Below are 18,849 nucleotides of genomic sequence, written 5' to 3' on the forward strand. Positions count from 1 at the left end.
TGGGACTGATGGGTACTGATAGGTGGCACTGATACGTGGCTCTGATAGGTGGCGCTGATGGACACTGATGGGCGGCACTGATGGGCACTAGTAAATGACACTGATGGGCACTGATATGTGGCACTGAGGTACAGCAGTGTTGTTTAGGCAGATTGTGGGTACTGATGGGTGGCACTGTGGGCACTGATGGGCGGCACTGGCACGGCGCAGGTGGGCACTGGTGAGCTAGCGCCAGCTCGCCGTGAGAGGGACTGATGTCCCTCTCATGGCCGCTGGTGATCGGGTTTTTTTTTTCAGCGTGAGGAGGAAAAATAGCCCATTACCGGCTCTGTTGTCATCACATGATCAGCTGTCATTGGCTGACAGCTGGTCACGTGGTAAGGGGTCGAGATCGACCCCTTACTCCGATCTGTGATCCAGCGAGTCTCATAGACTTGCTGATCACAGAGAGCGCCACGTGCGCCCCTCAGAGGGCGCGCAGGCCGCTTGTGCATGGGACAACGTCAATAGTTTGTTTATAGCACAAAAAATAAAAACTGCCGAGGTGATCAAATACCACCATGCAGGGCAGGACTTAGGGTGGTGGGGGCCCTTGGGCTTGAGTCACTTTCAGGCCTTACCTTCTATACATTACCGTATTTATCGGCGTATAACACGCGTATAACATGCACCCCAAGTTTAGGAGGGAATTTTAAGGAAAAAAAACTTACATTTAAATGTCCATTAATGCAGCCTTATCCATGTCCATCTTCAGCCTTGCCCATCCATCTGCAGCCTTGTCCAGTGTCATTGCAGCCTTGTCAGTGTAGCCTTGTCATTTGCAGCCTTGCCCCAGTGTCATTTGCAGCCTTGTCATTGCAGTCTTGAAGTATAAAAATGGCGCTCGGGTCCTTTCTTGGCAGCTCTCGGCGGCTCTCTGCGGCTCTCGGGCCCTCTTGGCAGCTCTTAGCGGCTCTTGGGTCCTCTTGGCAGCTCTCGGCGGCTCTCTGCGGCTCTCGGGCCCTCTTGGCAGCTCTCAGCGGCTCTTGGGTCCTCTTGGCAGCTCTCAGCGGCTCTCGGGTCCTCTCACAGTCCCAAGCGGAGCCGAGAGTAGCTGAGTGTACTCGGTTCGGCTCACAGTCACACCCAGTCCCTGTATTATGTCCATCATAGGGCGGGGCTGGGCATGACTGTGAGTGGAGCCAAACCGTGTACACTCGGCTATGTATCTCGGCAGGGCCTGCGGGGCCCCCTATTGGGCGGGGCCCATGGGCTTGAGCCCAGTCAAGTCCAATGGTAAGTCCTGCCCTGGTTCCCGCCCAGGTAGCCTTCCCACCCAGTCTGTTTGCATTGTTGGACTTTTGAGACAATATATTCCTGTTACTTCATTGGACTCCATGTGTTTTTTGCCCACCACATCAAGCTGCATTTACCCACAGAGTGGTCATGAGGAGGTGTGCGGAACGCAATATTATTTGCTTGTGGAATCCTAGTGCAGGGCTGTTGAAGTGGCCGTCCCTGGAACTTTCTTTTGTCGCCCATGAGGTCCTAACTGCATAGTTGCCAACATTTTGTACATTGTCCCGCAGTGTAGGCATCCCCATGGGCTATCTCAGAGGTTTTAGGACAATGCAGAGTAGCAGTAGTGCGTTCCACTGTAATGATGCACTGCCTTTTGGGGTGCAGTGACCTTTTGCCTGATGGGGATAGTATAGTTTTGGTTCAACATCATCAGGGAGGGAGATAACAATGGGGGAGCATATGTATAGGTAAGTAACCACTAAACACCAATAGAGGCGGGTTCATTTTTGTTCCAGATGAAAATCAATGAAAGGGTGGTATTTATTGCTGCTGCCAAAAAAGGGGGATAATTATTCCTGCCACTGCCACCGATAAGAGTGGGTTATTATTGCTGCCACTCGCTCCAATAAAGAAGGGTTATTATTGCTACCACTGCCACTAAATTATTGCTGACCTCAGCACTTAACACTAATAAAGGGTCTTTAGTATTACTGCCTCTGAATATAACTCGAAGTGTGTGGGTTATTATTTCTGCCATTGACACAAATGCTGAGATTTATTGTTGATGTCATTATCACCAATAAACTATGGGGTTTATTGATGCCTCTGCTACAAGCACCCCAAACCCAGAAGTTAGCCATACTGTTGGCCCAATGAGCTGCAGGCATGAGATTCCCCACATATGCTTGTGTACAAGGAAGCAGGGATGCTCTTGACATATTGACCTATTATGGCCACATGGCCATATTAGGTCTATGATTCTAAAAGGGCAAAGCTATCACATAGTTACATAGTAAGTAAGGTTGAATAAAGACACCAGTCCATATAGTTCAACCTGAGTGAGTGTCTACAATTGTCCCTATCCCTGTACATTGCACACTCACATTGGTCCCTACCCTCAAGGAGCCCACACTCCAAGGTCCCCATTCATATAATAGGGCCAATTTTTGGACAGAAGTCAATTAACCTACCTGCATGTCTTTGGAGTGTGGGAGGAAACCAGGGTACCTGTAGAAAACCCACACAGGCACAGGGAAAACATGCAAACTCCAGGCAGGTAGTGCTGTGGTTGGGATTCAAACCAGCGACTGTTTTATTGCTAGGCAAGAGTGCTAACCTCTACACCACTGTGCTGCCCACGATTGCATTCCTGCTGATCCAGTGACCTGTGTCCAGGAGATTTTCTACTCTACAGCTGCACATAACAAAGGAGGGGGGTGATTGAGACATCATTGACCTAATGTGGCCTTGTGGCCATAGTAGCTCATTGATGTCAGATCACTGAGCCAGTGGGGATGCAATCATGTAACAACTATATCCTTAAAGTGTCATTGTCCTAATATTGGATAATATTAGAACAATGACCCTTTAAGAACAAAGTGGCCAATGATATATTAGGCCAATGGTATCAAGACCACCCTGGCCCCTAAGTATACAAGCAACTGCGGGGTGATGAATCTCCTGCCTGCAGCTCTCTAGGCCAGCAGTATGGTAACTTCTGGGCACGGACCAAAACCAAGCTTATCCCAGCATGTAACTATGGACAATACTGCACACAAAACTCCTCAAGGAATTATATCTCCTGCTCATGCTCTTCTTTATTCTTCTCAACAGTTTGTTACTACTAAAGTTGGACTAATCACAAGACTTTATCAGGTAGACCTTCCTGTGCAGGTCATTGTGTAAGCAGGGGACGTGATCATGGGACAGTTTCCCTAGGTTTGGGCAAACTGGATTCGGATTGATTTCAGATCTGAACCCAACTCATTCATCCCTAGCCACAAGGAAGCCATATTTAAGTATTTGGACAGTTTAAACCCTTGACCTCTGGAAAATTGACCAGGCCATTTTTTTGCGATACGGCACTGTGTTGCTTTAACTGGCAATTGCGCGGTCATGCAACACTGTGTTGCGCTTCCTTAGATACCAAGAAAGAAATAAAACTCATAAGGTAAATAGAGACTAACAATTCTCCTCAAAGTGTGAATAAGAAATAAGTGCGATAGTGCTTAATACTTAAAACTTATAAAGTTGCATTGAAATAAACATCTGATATATAATGTGCTTGTGCATCATTCCAGTGTCTAGAAATAAGCGAAGATGTGTCTAAGGCTATAAAGTGCATATAATTGGTTAATATTGCAATGTGTATATAGAAAAAAGGTGAAGCATCTGTGATTAAACTACAAACAAATATGTACCAATAAATCAATGTGATAAAATGATCTAAAAAAGATTCTATGGATACTTTAAAAACGATGATCTAAAACGTGCAAAAAACAGAGAGAAGTAATATTATATTCCTTGATACAAAAGGAAACAGAGTAGCAGCAAAATAGCAGCAAAAATGTGGATCTCGATAAAGTATCCCATACACAGTCCAATCGTGCAACTTTAGAGTGTGATTTCACAACCAAACATAAAGTGCAATGTGCAAAAATAGATCTCCTCCAAACGGTGTCCCGTGTCAGTGCTGGTATTCCTAAATAATTACCTCACAGCTGCAAGGTATACAGCAAGACAACAAATTTGCAGGGGGAATTCCGGGGGGTCAGATAGGCTGTGGCTGGGACTTCTGACAGTGCCGCTCTTCCTTGCGGTTTTGGCCGACAAACAATGCTCAAAATAACAAGTGAAAGATATCCTCCATGGTGTAGTAATTTAAAACAAGCGATTTATTGTAAAGATAAAACTACTCACAAACAGGAGCGAATAGGCAGGCACATACAGCTAAACAGATCGGTGGACGGTACGAACGTCACTTCCGGTTTCCTATGCGTTACGTCACGAGTGGACTTCAACTGGGATCAGGTAGGCACTGGTGAGCTGGAGCCAGCTCGCCATGAGAGGGACTAATGTCCCTCTCACAGCCTCCAGTGATCAGCCTTTTTTTTTGAGCATGAGGAGGAAAAATAGCCCATTACCGTCTCTGTTGTCATCACATGATCAGCTGTCATTGGCTGACAGCTGGTCACGTAGTAAGGGGTCAAGATCGACCCCTTACTCCGATCTGTGATCCAGCGAGTCTCATAGACTCGCAGATTACAGAGAGCACCATGTGCGCCCCTCAGGGGGAGCGCAGGCCGCTCGTGCACGGGACGACGTCAATAGACGTCGTCCCGGCAAATCAGGTCCGCGCTGTAGCTTTCATTCGGCTATAGCGCGGATCTCTAGTGGTTAATTTAATGAAATTTTCTGAAATGATCACTAAACTTAAACAGCTTTTTCACAAAAACTGTAAAAGATATCAGACTGAAAAGATATAGCAAGATAGCTGAATATTTTGTGAACGTTTTAAAGTTTGTTTGGCGTCTGTAGGTAAAAGTATGAAGGAGCTGAAACTTTTGGCAGCGGAAGAAGATTTTACGTATTTTAAGCATGCTCTCATTGACTTCAATGTTAAAAAAAATGTTACAAAGCTTAATATTTTAAAAAGTATAAGTAGTAGAAAAAAAGTTAAAGACATCCCATCATCAACTGAAAGAGCTGAACATTTTAAAAGTTGAATGGCTTTAATAGCAGAAAGTATGCAAAAGTTACGCAGAGCCAAAAAACGTACGGAATAATAATAAAAAGATGACGATTAATAAATTAAAAAATGAATAACAATAGTGGGACTGCTAAAGCATTCCCACTAATAACAGTAAGTGGTCTTGCTATGCAAGAACACTTAATAATAAAAGGTAGAGCCAGGCTGTTGGTGACAAGTACAAGAGGCTTGAAAGAGAGCCTTATCATTGCCTACGGCCACACCACCCTGAATGAGCCCGCTCTCGTCTAATTTCGGAAGCTAAGCAGGGTCGGGCCTGGTTAGTACTGGAATGGGAGACCGCCTGGGAAAACCAGGTGCTGTAGGCTTTTGCTTTTGCTTTTCTTCCAGCAAGGGTCACTCTCCTCTATGCCTCTTTTTACATTCATTTTTACCCAAAGCGCTCTGAAAGCCCTCCGGCACACCTAGCTCCTCCAAAATCACCCCTGCCCAGCCCCCACTTTTTATAAGCCCACTTCCCTTTTCTCACCCCTTCTTTCAAAAATGCACTTTCTTTCTTCTCTCTCTCTTTCTCTAAATGAAATTATTATTTTTTTGTTTTTCAAAAAAGATTTTTTTTTTCATGGGGTGGTCATATTATTTTGGCTGATCATGGGGTTGTCAGCTTTTGTCACCTCCCACTGTAGTTAGAAGCTTTGGTAACCATGGAAACAAAACAGACAAGAAAAGCCTGGCTGCCTTAACCACTTGCCTACAGGGCACTTTCAGCCCCTTCCTGCCCAAGCCATTTTTCAGCTTTCAGCGCTGTCATACTTTGAATGACAATTGCGCGGTCATGCTACACTGTACCCAAATGAAATGTTTATCATTTTTCCCCAAAAATAGAGCTTTCTTTTGGTGGTATTTAATTACAGCTGGGAGTTTTTTTTGCTAAACAAACAAAAAAAAGATGCAAAAAAAAGAAAAAATCATGTTTAATAGTTTGTTATAAAATTTAGCAAACAGGTAATTTTTGTCCTTCATTGATATGCGCTGATGAGGCGGCACTGGTGGGTACTGATAGGCGGCACTGGTGGGCACTGATAGGCTGCACTGGTGGGCACGGATAGGCACAGTTAAGGCAGCACAGACAAGGTGGCACTGATGTGGACAGATAATCCAGTACTGATGGGCACAGATAAGGCGGCACTGATGGGCACAGATAAGGCGGCACTGATGGGTGGCACTGATGGGTACCAATGATGGATGGGACTGATGGGTACTGATAGGTGGCACTGATACGTGGCTCTGATAGGTGGCGCTGATGGACACTGATGGGCGGCACTGATGGGCACTAGTAAATGACACTGATGGGCACTGATATGTGGCACTGAGGTACAGCAGTGTTGTTTAGGCAGATTGTGGGTACTGATGGGTGGCACTGTGGGCACTGATGGGCGGCACTGGCACGGCGCAGGTGGGCACTGGTGAGCTAGCGCCAGCTCGCCGTGAGAGGGACTGATGTCCCTCTCATGGCCGCCGGTGATCGGGTTTTTTTTTTCAGCGTGAGGAGGAAAAATAGCCCATTACCGGCTCTGTTGTCATCACATGATCAGCTGTCATTGGCTGACAGCTGGTCACGTGGTAAGGGGTCGAGATCGACCCCTTACTCCGATCTGTGATCCAGCGAGTCTCATAGACTTGCTGATCACAGAGAGCGCCACGTGCGCCCCTCAGAGGGCGCGCAGGCCGCTTGTGCATGGGACAACGTCAATAGTTTGTTTATAGCACAAAAAATAAAAACTGCCGAGGTGATCAAATACCACCATGCAGGGCAGGACTTAGGGTGGTGGGGGCCCTTGGGCTTGAGTCACTTTCAGGCCTTACCTTCTATACATTACCGTATTTATCGGCGTATAACACGCGTATAACATGCACCCCAAGTTTAGGAGGGAATTTTAAGGAAAAAAAACTTACATTTAAATGTCCATTAATGCAGCCTTATCCATGTCCATCTTCAGCCTTGCCCATCCATCTGCAGCCTTGTCCAGTGTCATTGCAGCCTTGTCAGTGTAGCCTTGTCATTTGCAGCCTTGCCCCAGTGTCATTTGCAGCCTTGTCATTGCAGTCTTGAAGTATAAAAATGGCGCTCGGGTCCTTTCTTGGCAGCTCTCGGCGGCTCTCTGCGGCTCTCGGGCCCTCTTGGCAGCTCTTAGCGGCTCTTGGGTCCTCTTGGCAGCTCTCGGCGGCTCTCTGCGGCTCTCGGGCCCTCTTGGCAGCTCTCAGCGGCTCTCGGGTCCTCTCACAGTCCCAAGCGGAGCCGAGAGTAGCTGAGTGTACTCGGTTCGGCTCACAGTCACACCCAGTCCCTGTATTATGTCCATCATAGGGCGGGGCTGGGCATGACTGTGAGTGGAGCCAAACCGTGTACACTCGGCTATGTATCTCGGCAGGGCCTGCGGGGCCCCCTATTGGGCGGGGCCCATGGGCTTGAGCCCAGTCAAGTCCAATGGTAAGTCCTGCCCTGGTTCCCGCCCAGGTAGCCTTCCCACCCAGTCTGTTTGCATTGTTGGACTTTTGAGACAATATATTCCTGTTACTTCATTGGACTCCATGTGTTTTTTGCCCACCACATCAAGCTGCATTTACCCACAGAGTGGTCATGAGGAGGTGTGCGGAACGCAATATTATTTGCTTGTGGAATCCTAGTGCAGGGCTGTTGAAGTGGCCGTCCCTGGAACTTTCTTTTGTCGCCCATGAGGTCCTAACTGCATAGTTGCCAACATTTTGTACATTGTCCCGCAGTGTAGGCATCCCCATGGGCTATCTCAGAGGTTTTAGGACAATGCAGAGTAGCAGTAGTGCGTTCCACTGTAATGATGCACTGCCTTTTGGGGTGCAGTGACCTTTTGCCTGATGGGGATAGTATAGTTTTGGTTCAACATCATCAGGGAGGGAGATAACAATGGGGGAGCATATGTATAGGTAAGTAACCACTAAACACCAATAGAGGCGGGTTCATTTTTGTTCCAGATGAAAATCAATGAAAGGGTGGTATTTATTGCTGCTGCCAAAAAAGGGGGATAATTATTCCTGCCACTGCCACCGATAAGAGTGGGTTATTATTGCTGCCACTCGCTCCAATAAAGAAGGGTTATTATTGCTACCACTGCCACTAAATTATTGCTGACCTCAGCACTTAACACTAATAAAGGGTCTTTAGTATTACTGCCTCTGAATATAACTCGAAGTGTGTGGGTTATTATTTCTGCCATTGACACAAATGCTGAGATTTATTGTTGATGTCATTATCACCAATAAACTATGGGGTTTATTGATGCCTCTGCTACAAGCACCCCAAACCCAGAAGTTAGCCATACTGTTGGCCCAATGAGCTGCAGGCATGAGATTCCCCACATATGCTTGTGTACAAGGAAGCAGGGATGCTCTTGACATATTGACCTATTATGGCCACATGGCCATATTAGGTCTATGATTCTAAAAGGGCAAAGCTATCACATAGTTACATAGTAAGTAAGGTTGAATAAAGACACCAGTCCATATAGTTCAACCTGAGTGAGTGTCTACAATTGTCCCTATCCCTGTACATTGCGCACTCACATTGGTCCCTACCCTCAAGGAGCCCACACTCCAAGGTCCCCATTCATATAATAGGGCCAATTTTTGGACAGAAGCCAATTAACCTACCTGCATGTCTTTGGAGTGTGGGAGGAAACCAGGGTACCTGTAGAAAACCCACGCAGGCACAGGGAAAACATGCAAACTCCAGGCAGGTAGTGCTGTGGTTGGGATTCAAACCAGCGACTGTTTTATTGCTAGGCAAGAGTGCTAACCTCTACACCACTGTGCTGCCCACGATTGCATTCCTGCTGATCCAGTGACCTGTGTCCAGGAGATTTTCTACTCTACAGCTGCACATAACAAAGGAGGGGGGTGATTGAGACATCATTGACCTAATGTGGCCTTGTGGCCATAGTAGCTCATTGATGTCAGATCACTGAGCCAGTGGGGATGCAATCATGTAACAACTATATCCTTAAAGTGTCATTGTCCTAATATTGGATAATATTAGAACAATGACCCTTTAAGAACAAAGTGGCCAATGATATATTAGGCCAATGGTATCAAGACCACCCTGGCCCCTAAGTATACAAGCAACTGCGGGGTGATGAATCTCCTGCCTGCAGCTCTCTAGGCCAGCAGTATGGTAACTTCTGGGCACGGACCAAAACCAAGCTTATCCCAGCATGTAACTATGGACAATACTGCACACAAAACTCCTCAAGGAATTATATCTCCTGCTCATGCTCTTCTTTATTCTTCTCAACAGTTTGTTACTACTAAAGTTGGACTAATCACAAGACTTTATCAGGTAGACCTTCCTGTGCAGGTCATTGTGTAAGCAGGGGACGTGATCATGGGACAGTTTCCCTAGGTTTGGGCAAACTGGATTCGGATTGATTTCAGATCTGAACCCAACTCATTCATCCCTAGCCACAAGGAAGCCATATTTAAGTATTTGGACAGTTTAAACCCTTGACCTCTGGAAAATTGACCAGGCCATTTTTTTGCGATACGGCACTGTGTTGCTTTAACTGGCAATTGCGCGGTCATGCAACACTGTGTTGCGCTTCCTTAGATACCAAGAAAGAAATAAAACTCATAAGGTAAATAGAGACTAACAATTCTCCTCAAAGTGTGAATAAGAAATAAGTGCGATAGTGCTTAATACTTAAAACTTATAAAGTTGCATTGAAATAAACATCTGATATATAATGTGCTTGTGCATCATTCCAGTGTCTAGAAATAAGCGAAGATGTGTCTAAGGCTATAAAGTGCATATAATTGGTTAATATTGCAATGTGTATATAGAAAAAAGGTGAAGCATCTGTGATTAAACTACAAACAAATATGTACCAATAAATCAATGTGATAAAATGATCTAAAAAAGATTCTATGGATACTTTAAAAACGATGATCTAAAACGTGCAAAAAACAGAGAGAAGTAATATTATATTCCTTGATACAAAAGGAAACAGAGTAGCAGCAAAATAGCAGCAAAAATGTGGATCTCGATAAAGTATCCCATACACAGTCCAATCGTGCAACTTTAGAGTGTGATTTCACAACCAAACATAAAGTGCAATGTGCAAAAATAGCTCTCCTCCAAACGGTGTCCCGTGTCAGTGCTGGTATTCCTAAATAATTACCTCACAGCTGCAAGGTATACAGCAAGACAACAAATTTGCAGGGGGAATTCCGGGGGGTCAGATAGGCTGTGGCTGGGACTTCTGACAGTGCCGCTCTTCCTTGCGGTTTTGGCCGACAAACAATGCTCAAAATAACAAGTGAAAGATATCCTCCATGGTGTAGTAATTTAAAACAAGCGATTTATTGTAAAGATAAAACTACTCACAAACAGGAGCGAATAGGCAGGCACATACAGCTAAACAGATCGGTGGACGGTACGAACGTCACTTCCGGTTTCCTACGCGTTACGTCACGAGTAGACTTCAACTGGGATCAGGTAGGCACTGGTGAGCTGGAGCCAGCTCGCCATGAGAGGGACTAATGTCCCTCTCACAGCCGCCAGTGATCAGCCTTTTTTTTTGAGCATGAGGAGGAAAAATAGCCCATTACCGTCTCTGTTGTCATCACATGATCAGCTGTCATTGGCTGACAGCTGGTCACGTAGTAAGGGGTCAAGATCGACCCCTTACTCCGATCTGTGATCCAGCGAGTCTCATAGACTCGCAGATTACAGAGAGCACCATGTGCGCCCCTCAGGGGGAGCGCAGGCCGCTTGTGCACGGGACGACGTCAATAGACGTCGTCCCGGCAAATCAGGTCCGCGCTGTAGCTTTCATTCGGCTATAGCGTGGATCTCTAGTGGTTAATTTAATGAAATTTTCTGAAATGATCACTAAACTTAAACAGCTTTTTCACAAAAACTGTAAAAGATATCAGACTGAAAAGATATAGCAAGATAGCTGAATATTTTGTGAACGTTTTAAAGTTTGTTTGGCGTCTGTAGGTAAAAGTATGAAGGAGCTGAAACTTTTGGCAGCGGAAGAAGATTTTACGTATTTTAAGCATGCTCTCATTGACTTCAATGTTAAAAAAAATGTTACAAAGCTTAATATTTTAAAAAGTATAAGTAGTAGAAAAAAAGTTGAAGACATCCCATCATCAACTGAAAGAGCTGAACATTTTAAAAGTTGAATGGCTTTAATAGCAGAAAGTATGCAAAAGTTACGCAGAGCCAAAAAACGTACGGAATAATAATAAAAAGATGACGATTAATAAATTAAAAAATGTATAACAATAGTGGGACTGCTAAAGCATTCCCACTAATAACAGTAAGTGGTCTTGCTATGCAAGAACACTTAATAATAAAAGGTAGAGCCAGGCTGTTGGTGACAAGTACAAGAGGCTTGAAAGAGAGCCTTATCATTGCCTACGGCCACACCACCCTGAATGAGCCCGCTCTCGTCTAATTTCGGAAGCTAAGCAGGGTCGGGCCTGGTTAGTACTGGAATGGGAGACCGCCTGGGAAAACCAGGTGCTGTAGGCTTTTGCTTTTCTTCCAGCAAGGGTCACTCTCCTCTATGCCTCTTTTTACATTCATTTTTACCCAAAGCGCTTTGAAAGCCCTCCGGCACACCTAGCTCCTCCAAAATCACCCCTGCCCAGCCCCCACTTTTTATAAGCCCACTTCCCTTTTCTCACCCCTTCTTTCAAAAATGCACTTTCTTTCTTCTCTCTCTCTTTCTCTAAATGAAATTATTATTTTTTTGTTTTTCAAAAAAGATTTTTTTTTCATGGGGTGGTCATAATATTTTGGCTGATCATGGGGTTGTCAGCTTTTGTCACCTCCCACTGTAGTTAGAAGCTTTGGTAACCATGGAAACAAAACAGACAAGAAAAGCCTGGCTGCCTTAACCACTTGCCTACAGGGCACTTTCAGCCCCTTCCTGCCCAAGCCATTTTTCAGCTTTCAGCGCTGTCATACTTTGAATGACAATTGCGCGGTCATGCTACACTGTACCCAAATGAAATGTTTATCATTTTTCCCCAAAAATAGAGCTTTCTTTTGGTGGTATTTAATTACAGCTGGGAGTTTTTTTTGCTAAACAAACAAAAAAAAGATGCAAAAAAAAGAAAAAATCATGTTTAATAGTTTGTTATAAAATTTAGCAAACAGGTAATTTTTGTCCTTCATTGATATGCGCTGATGAGGCGGCACTGGTGGGTACTGATAGGCGGCACTGGTGGGCACTGATAGGCTGCACTGGTGGGCACGGATAGGCACAGTTAAGGCAGCACAGACAAGGTGGCACTGATGTGGACAGATAATCCAGTACTGATGGGCACAGATAAGGCGGCACTGATGGGCACAGATAAGGCGGCACTGATGGGTGGCACTGATGGGTACCAATGATGGATGGGACTGATGGGTACTGATAGGTGGCACTGATACGTGGCTCTGATAGGTGGCGCTGATGGACACTGATGGGCGGCACTGATGGGCACTAGTAAATGACACTGATGGGCACTGATATGTGGCACTGAGGTACAGCAGTGTTGTTTAGGCAGATTGTGGGTACTGATGGGTGGCACTGTGGGCACTGATGGGCGGCACTGGCACGGCGCAGGTGGGCACTGGTGAGCTGGCGCCAGCTCGCCGTGAGAGGGACTGATGTCCCTCTCATGGCCGCCGGTGATCGGGTTTTTTTTTTCAGCGTGAGGAGGAAAAATAGCCCATTACCGGCTCTGTTGTCATCACATGATCAGCTGTCATTGGCTGACAGCTGGTCACGTGGTAAGGGGTCGAGATCGACCCCTTACTCCGATCTGTGATCCAGCGAGTCTCATAGACTTGCTGATCACAGAGAGCGCCACGTGCGCCCCTCAGAGGGCGCGCAGGCCGCTTGTGCATGGGACAACGTCAATAGTTTGTTTATAGCACAAAAAATAAAAACTGCCGAGGTGATCAAATACCACCATGCAGGGCAGGACTTAGGGTGGTGGGGGCCCTTGGGCTTGAGTCACTTTCAGGCCTTACCTTCTATACATTACCGTATTTATCAGCGTATAACACGCGTATAACATGCACCCCAAGTTTAGGAGGGAATTTTAAGGAAAAAAAACTTACATTTAAATGTCCATTAATGCAGCCTTATCCATGTCCATCTTCAGCCTTGCCCATCCATCTGCAGCCTTGTCCAGTGTCATTGCAGCCTTGTCAGTGTAGCCTTGTCATTTGCAGCCTTGCCCCAGTGTCATTTGCAGCCTTGTCATTGCAGTCTTGAAGTATAAAAATGGCGCTCGGGTCCTTTCTTGGCAGCTCTCGGCGGCTCTCTGCGGCTCTCGGGCCCTCTTGGCAGCTCTTAGCGGCTCTTGGGTCCTCTTGGCAGCTCTCGGCGGCTCTCTGCGGCTCTCGGGCCCTCTTGGCAGCTCTCAGCGGCTCTTGGGTCCTCTTGGCAGCTCTCAGCGGCTCTCGAGTCCTCTCACAGTCCCAAGCGGAGCCGAGAGTAGCTGAGTGTACTCGGTTCGGCTCACAGTCACACCCAGTCCCTGTATTATGTCCATCATAGGGCGGGGCTGGGCATGACTGTGAGTGGAGCCAAACCGTGTACACTCGGCTATGTATCTCGGCAGGGCCTGCGGGGCCCCCTATTGGGCGGGGCCCATGGGCTTGAGCCCAGTCAAGTCCAATGGTAAGTCCTGCCCTGGTTCCCGCCCAGGTAGCCTTCCCACCCAGTCTGTTTGCATTGTTGGACTTTTGAGACAATATATTCCTGTTACTTCATTGGACTCCATGTGTTTTTTGCCCACCACATCAAGCTGCATTTACCCACAGATTGGTCATGAGGAGGTGTGCGGAACGCAATATTATTTGCTTGTGGAATCCTAGTGCAGGGCTGTTGAAGTGGCCGTCCCTGGAACTTTCTTTTGTCGCCCATGAGGTCCTAACTGCATAGTTGCCAACATTTTGTACATTGTCCCGCAGTGTAGGCATCCCCATGGGCTATCTCAGAGGTTTTAGGACAATGCAGAGTAGCAGTAGTGCGTTCCACTGTAATGATGCACTGCCTTTTGGGGTGCAGTGACCTTTTGCCTGATGGGGATAGTATAGTTTTGGTTCAACATCATCAGGGAGGGAGATAACAATGGGGGAGCATATGTATAGGTAAGTAACCACTAAACACCAATAGAGGCGGGTTCATTTTTGTTCCAGATGAAAATCAATGAAAGGGTGGTATTTATTGCTGCTGCCAAAAAAGGGGGATAATTATTCCTGCCACTGCCACCGATAAGAGTGGGTTATTATTGCTGCCACTCGCTCCAATAAAGAAGGGTTATTATTGCTACCACTGCCACCAAATTATTGCTGACCTCAGCACTTAAAGGGGTTGTAAAGGTAATTTTTTTATTTTCTACATAGGTTCCTTTGAGCTAGTGCATTGTTGGTTCACTTACCTTTTCCTTTGATTTCCCTTCTAAATGTTTTTTTGCTTTGTCTGAATATCTTACTTCCTGTTTCTCCTCAGTAAACTTCTCACCATCATTCGAGCTGGTGGTTAGTCAGCCAGAACAGCTTACTGAACAGCTTACTGAGGGGGAACAGGAAGTGAGAAATTCAGACAAAGAAAACAAAGAAAAAAAAACATTTAGAAGGGAAATCGAAGGAAAAGATAAGTGAACCAACAATGCACTAGCTTAAAGGAAGCTATGTAGAAAATAAAAAATTTACCTTTACAACCCCTTTAACACTAATAAAGGGTCTTTAGTATTACTGCCTCTGAATATAACTCGAAGTGTGTGAGTTATTATTTCTGCCATTGACACAAATGCTGAGATTTATTGTTGATGTCATTATCACCCATAAACTATGGGGTTTATTGATGCCTCTGCTACAAGCACCCCAAACCCAGAAGTTAGCCATACTGTTGGCCCAATGAGCTGCAGGCATGAGATTCCCCACATATGCTTGTGTACAAGGAAGCAGGGATGCTCTTGACATATTGACCTATTATGGCCACATGGCCATATTAGGTCTATGATTCTAAAAGGGCAAAGCTATCACATAGTTACATAGTAAGTAAGGTTGAATAAAGACACCTGTCCATCCTGAGTGAGTGTCTACAATTGTCCCTATCCCTGTACATTGCACACTCACATTGGTCCTTAATAGGGCCAATTTTTGGACAGAAGCCAAATAACCTACCTGCATGTCTTTGGAGTGTAGGAGGAAACCAGGGTACCTGTAGATAACCCACGCAGGCACAGGGAGAACATGCAAACTCCAGGCAGGTAGTGTTGTGGTTGGGATTCAAACCAGCGACTGTTTTATTGCTAGACGAGAGTGCTAACCTCTACACCACTGTGCTGCCCATGATTGCATTCCTGCTGATCCAGTGGCCTGTGTCCAGGAGATTTTCTACTCTACAGCTGCACATAACAAAGGAGGGGGGTGATTGAGACATCATTGACCTAATGTGGCCTTGTGGCCATAGTAGCTCATTGATGTCAGATCACTGAGCCAGTGGGGATGCAATCATGTAACAACTATATCCTTAAAGTGTCATTGTCCTAATATTGGATAATATTAGAACAATGACCCTTTAAGAACAAAGTGGCCAATGGTATATTAGGCCAATGGTATCAAGACCACCCTGGCCCCTAAGTATACAAGCAACTGCGGGGTGATGAATCTCCTGCCTGCAGCTCTCTAGGCCAGCAGTATGGTAACTTCTGGGCACGGACCAAAACCAAGCTTATCCCAGCGTGTAACTATGGACAATACTGCACACAAAACTCCTCAAGGAATTATATCTCCTGCTCATGCTCTTCTTTATTCTTCTCAACAGTTTGTTACTACTAAAGTTGGACTAATCACAAGACTTTATCAGGTAGACCTTCCTGTGCAGGTCATTGTGTAAGCAGGGGACGTGATCATGGGACCGTTTCCCTAGGTTTGGGCAAACTGGATTCGGATTGATTTCAGATCTGAACCCAACTCATTCATCCCTAGCCACAAGGAAGCCATATTTAAGTATTTGGACAGTTTAAACCCTTGACCTCTGGAAAATTGACCAGGCCATTTTTTTGCGATACGGCACTGTGTTGCTTTAACTGGCAATTGCGCGGTCATGCAACACTGTGTTGTGCTTCCTTAGATACCAAGAAAGAAATAAAACTCATAAGGTAAATAGAGACTAACAATTCTCCTCAAAGTGTGAATAAGAAATAAGTGCGATAGTGCTTAATACTTAAAACTTATAAAGTTGCATTGAAATAAACATCTGATATATAATGTGCTTGTGCATCATTCCAGTGTCTAGAAATAAGCGAAGATGTGTCTAAGGCTATAAAGTGCATATAATTGGTTAATATTGCAATGTGTATATAGAAAAAAGGTGAAGCATCTGTGATTAAACTACAAACAAATATGTACCAATAAATCAATGTGATAAAATGATCTAAAAAAGATTCTATGGATACTTTAAAAACGATGATCTAAAACGTGCAAAAAACAGAGAGAAGTAATATTATATTCCTTGATACAAAAGGAAACAGAGTAGCAGCAAAATAGCAGCAAAAATGTGGATCTCGATAAAGTATCCCATACACAGTCCAATCGTGCAACTTTAGAGTGTGATTTCACAACCAAACATAAAGTGCAATGTGCAAAAATAGCTCTCCTCCAAACGGTGTCCCGTGTCAGTGCTGGTATTCCTAAATAATTACCTCACAGCTGCAAGGTATACAGCAAGACAACAAATTTGCAGGGGGAATTCCGGGGGGTCAGATAGGCTGTGGCTGGGACTTCTGACAGTGCCGCTCTTCCTTGCGGTTTTGGCCGACAAACAATGCTCAAAATAACAAGTGAAAGATATCCTCCATGGTGTAGTAATTTAAAACAAGCGATTTATTGTAAAGATAAAACTACTCACAAACAGGAGCGAATAGGCAGGCACATACAGCTAAACAGATCGGTGGAAGGTACGAACGTCACTTCCGGTTTCCTATGCGTTACGTCACGAGTGGACTTCAACTGGGATCAGTTGAAGTCCCAGTTGAAGTCCACTCGTGACGTAACGCGTAGGAAACCGGAAGTGCCTTAGACACATCTTCGCTTATTTCTAGACACTGGAATGATGCACAAGCACATTATATATCAGATTTTTATTTCAATGCAACTTTATAAGTTTTAAGTATTAAGCACTATCGCACTTATTTCTTATTCACACTTTGAGGAGAATTGTTAGTCTCTATTTACCTTATGAGTTTTATTTCTTTCTTGGTATCTAAGGAAGCGCAACACACCCCCTTCCCCCTTTTTTCTATTTTCAATTGAGAGTTCACTCAAAAAGTGTCTGCTGCTCCGATTAGAACATACTTTTTACTTCTTTTCCAAAATTATTCTTTTTGCCATAGAGCGCAGGAGCCCCTCTACATACATGCAACACTGTACCCAAATACAATTTATGTACTTTTTTCCCTACACATAGAGCTTTCTTTTGGTGCTATTTGAACACCACTGTGTTCTTTTATTTTTAAAGCTATAAACAAAAAATACAATTTAAAAAAAAAAGCTTTTTTTTTTTACTTTCTGCTATAAAACATATTCAATAAGGAAAAAAAAATTGAAAATCGAATGTCTTCATAAATTTAGGCCAATATGCATTCTGCTACATATTTTTGGTAAAAAAAATCCCAATAAGCGTATATTGATTGGTTTGCGCAAAAGTTATTATTTCCTAACAAGAGGTGTTAGATAATTGTATCTGTTATTTATATTTTATTAAAAATTTAGATTTTTTTTTTAGGTTCAATGGCATCAGTTATGATATTTATTATTCTATGGTAAATCAACAAGTTGGTTTGATGATCAGCAGGTTAGGTTTATTATAGCACTATAGCTTTAGTAAGAACAATAGTCGCATAGTCAAAATGGCAGCCGTTGTATCTACCATTGGTTTTAATACCCTTTGCAGTATATGGGATTCCCGGTTTTAGCTCCAGGATAATTTTACCATAGCTAAAATGCCACCTGCAGTGTCAGCTGCCTAAGGCTCAGACCGAGGCATGGTTATTTGTTTGTACTATATATAGCGGTGCATCAGTATGCCGTCCATGCCCCAGGATGATGTCAGACTTGTGACGAAACGCGTCTGTATGAGCGACGTGCTGACGTTGCCATGCTCTTAATGCCCCAACTGGGCATTTGTTTCATAGCCTGCCAGCTTATGTTCTACACTGGTAACATTTTACCCACATGTAAGTGATACTGTTTTTATTTAATAAACATCATCTGGTTTTACCTATGGTGATTCTTTTCTCCCTTTCCTTTGGGCTAGTGGAGTTTGGATTTGAATGCTGGGTTCTCTGACCAGCCTCACGATCAACAGTCTATAGTGGTGTTTGGAGGCTGCTTGTGGTTCGATCGGCCATCTGAGGATCTTGAAGGAAAAGGCCCTGGCTGGGTGTTAAGCGTGTGCTCTTTGTGGTGGTGGATTCACTTTGTCCGTCATAGTCACAAGAGAAAGTCACAACATATTGTGGTTGGATTCACTCACCTTTCTTCTGTTGGAGGATATTCAAGATCTCTCATTCATATTGAAGGACTTTTTTCGTGTTTTCTTGGGGTTTTTTTGTCACATGGTTAATGTCATTCTTTTAATATTTAGAGCGCAGCTCCCAATATATATATATATATATTTATGAAAAAGTTATAGCATCTACAAACCATGGGATATATACTGGATTTTTTTTATTACTAGTAATGGTGGCTATCGGTGATATATAGTGAGACTGCGATATTGCGGTGGACATTCAGACACTAACTGACA

At 44.5% G+C, this 18,849-nt stretch overlaps 2 pseudogenes; both read left to right on the forward strand.

The window, feature by feature from the left end:
- Window positions 1-5,239: 5,239 nt before the first annotated feature.
- LOC143928850 (5S ribosomal RNA) lies at window positions 5,240-5,358 on the forward strand (annotated as a pseudogene).
- Window positions 5,359-11,445: 6,087 nt separating this feature from the next.
- LOC143928861 (5S ribosomal RNA) lies at window positions 11,446-11,564 on the forward strand (annotated as a pseudogene).
- The last annotated feature ends 7,285 nt before the right edge of the window (window positions 11,565-18,849 follow it).

The sequence above is a fragment of the Lithobates pipiens genome, unplaced genomic scaffold (assembly GCF_037356315.1).
Source record: "Lithobates pipiens isolate NorthernLeopardFrog02 unplaced genomic scaffold, aLitPip1_a1.2 Scaffold_23, whole genome shotgun sequence".
Lineage (NCBI taxonomy): Eukaryota > Metazoa > Chordata > Amphibia > Anura > Ranidae > Lithobates > Lithobates pipiens.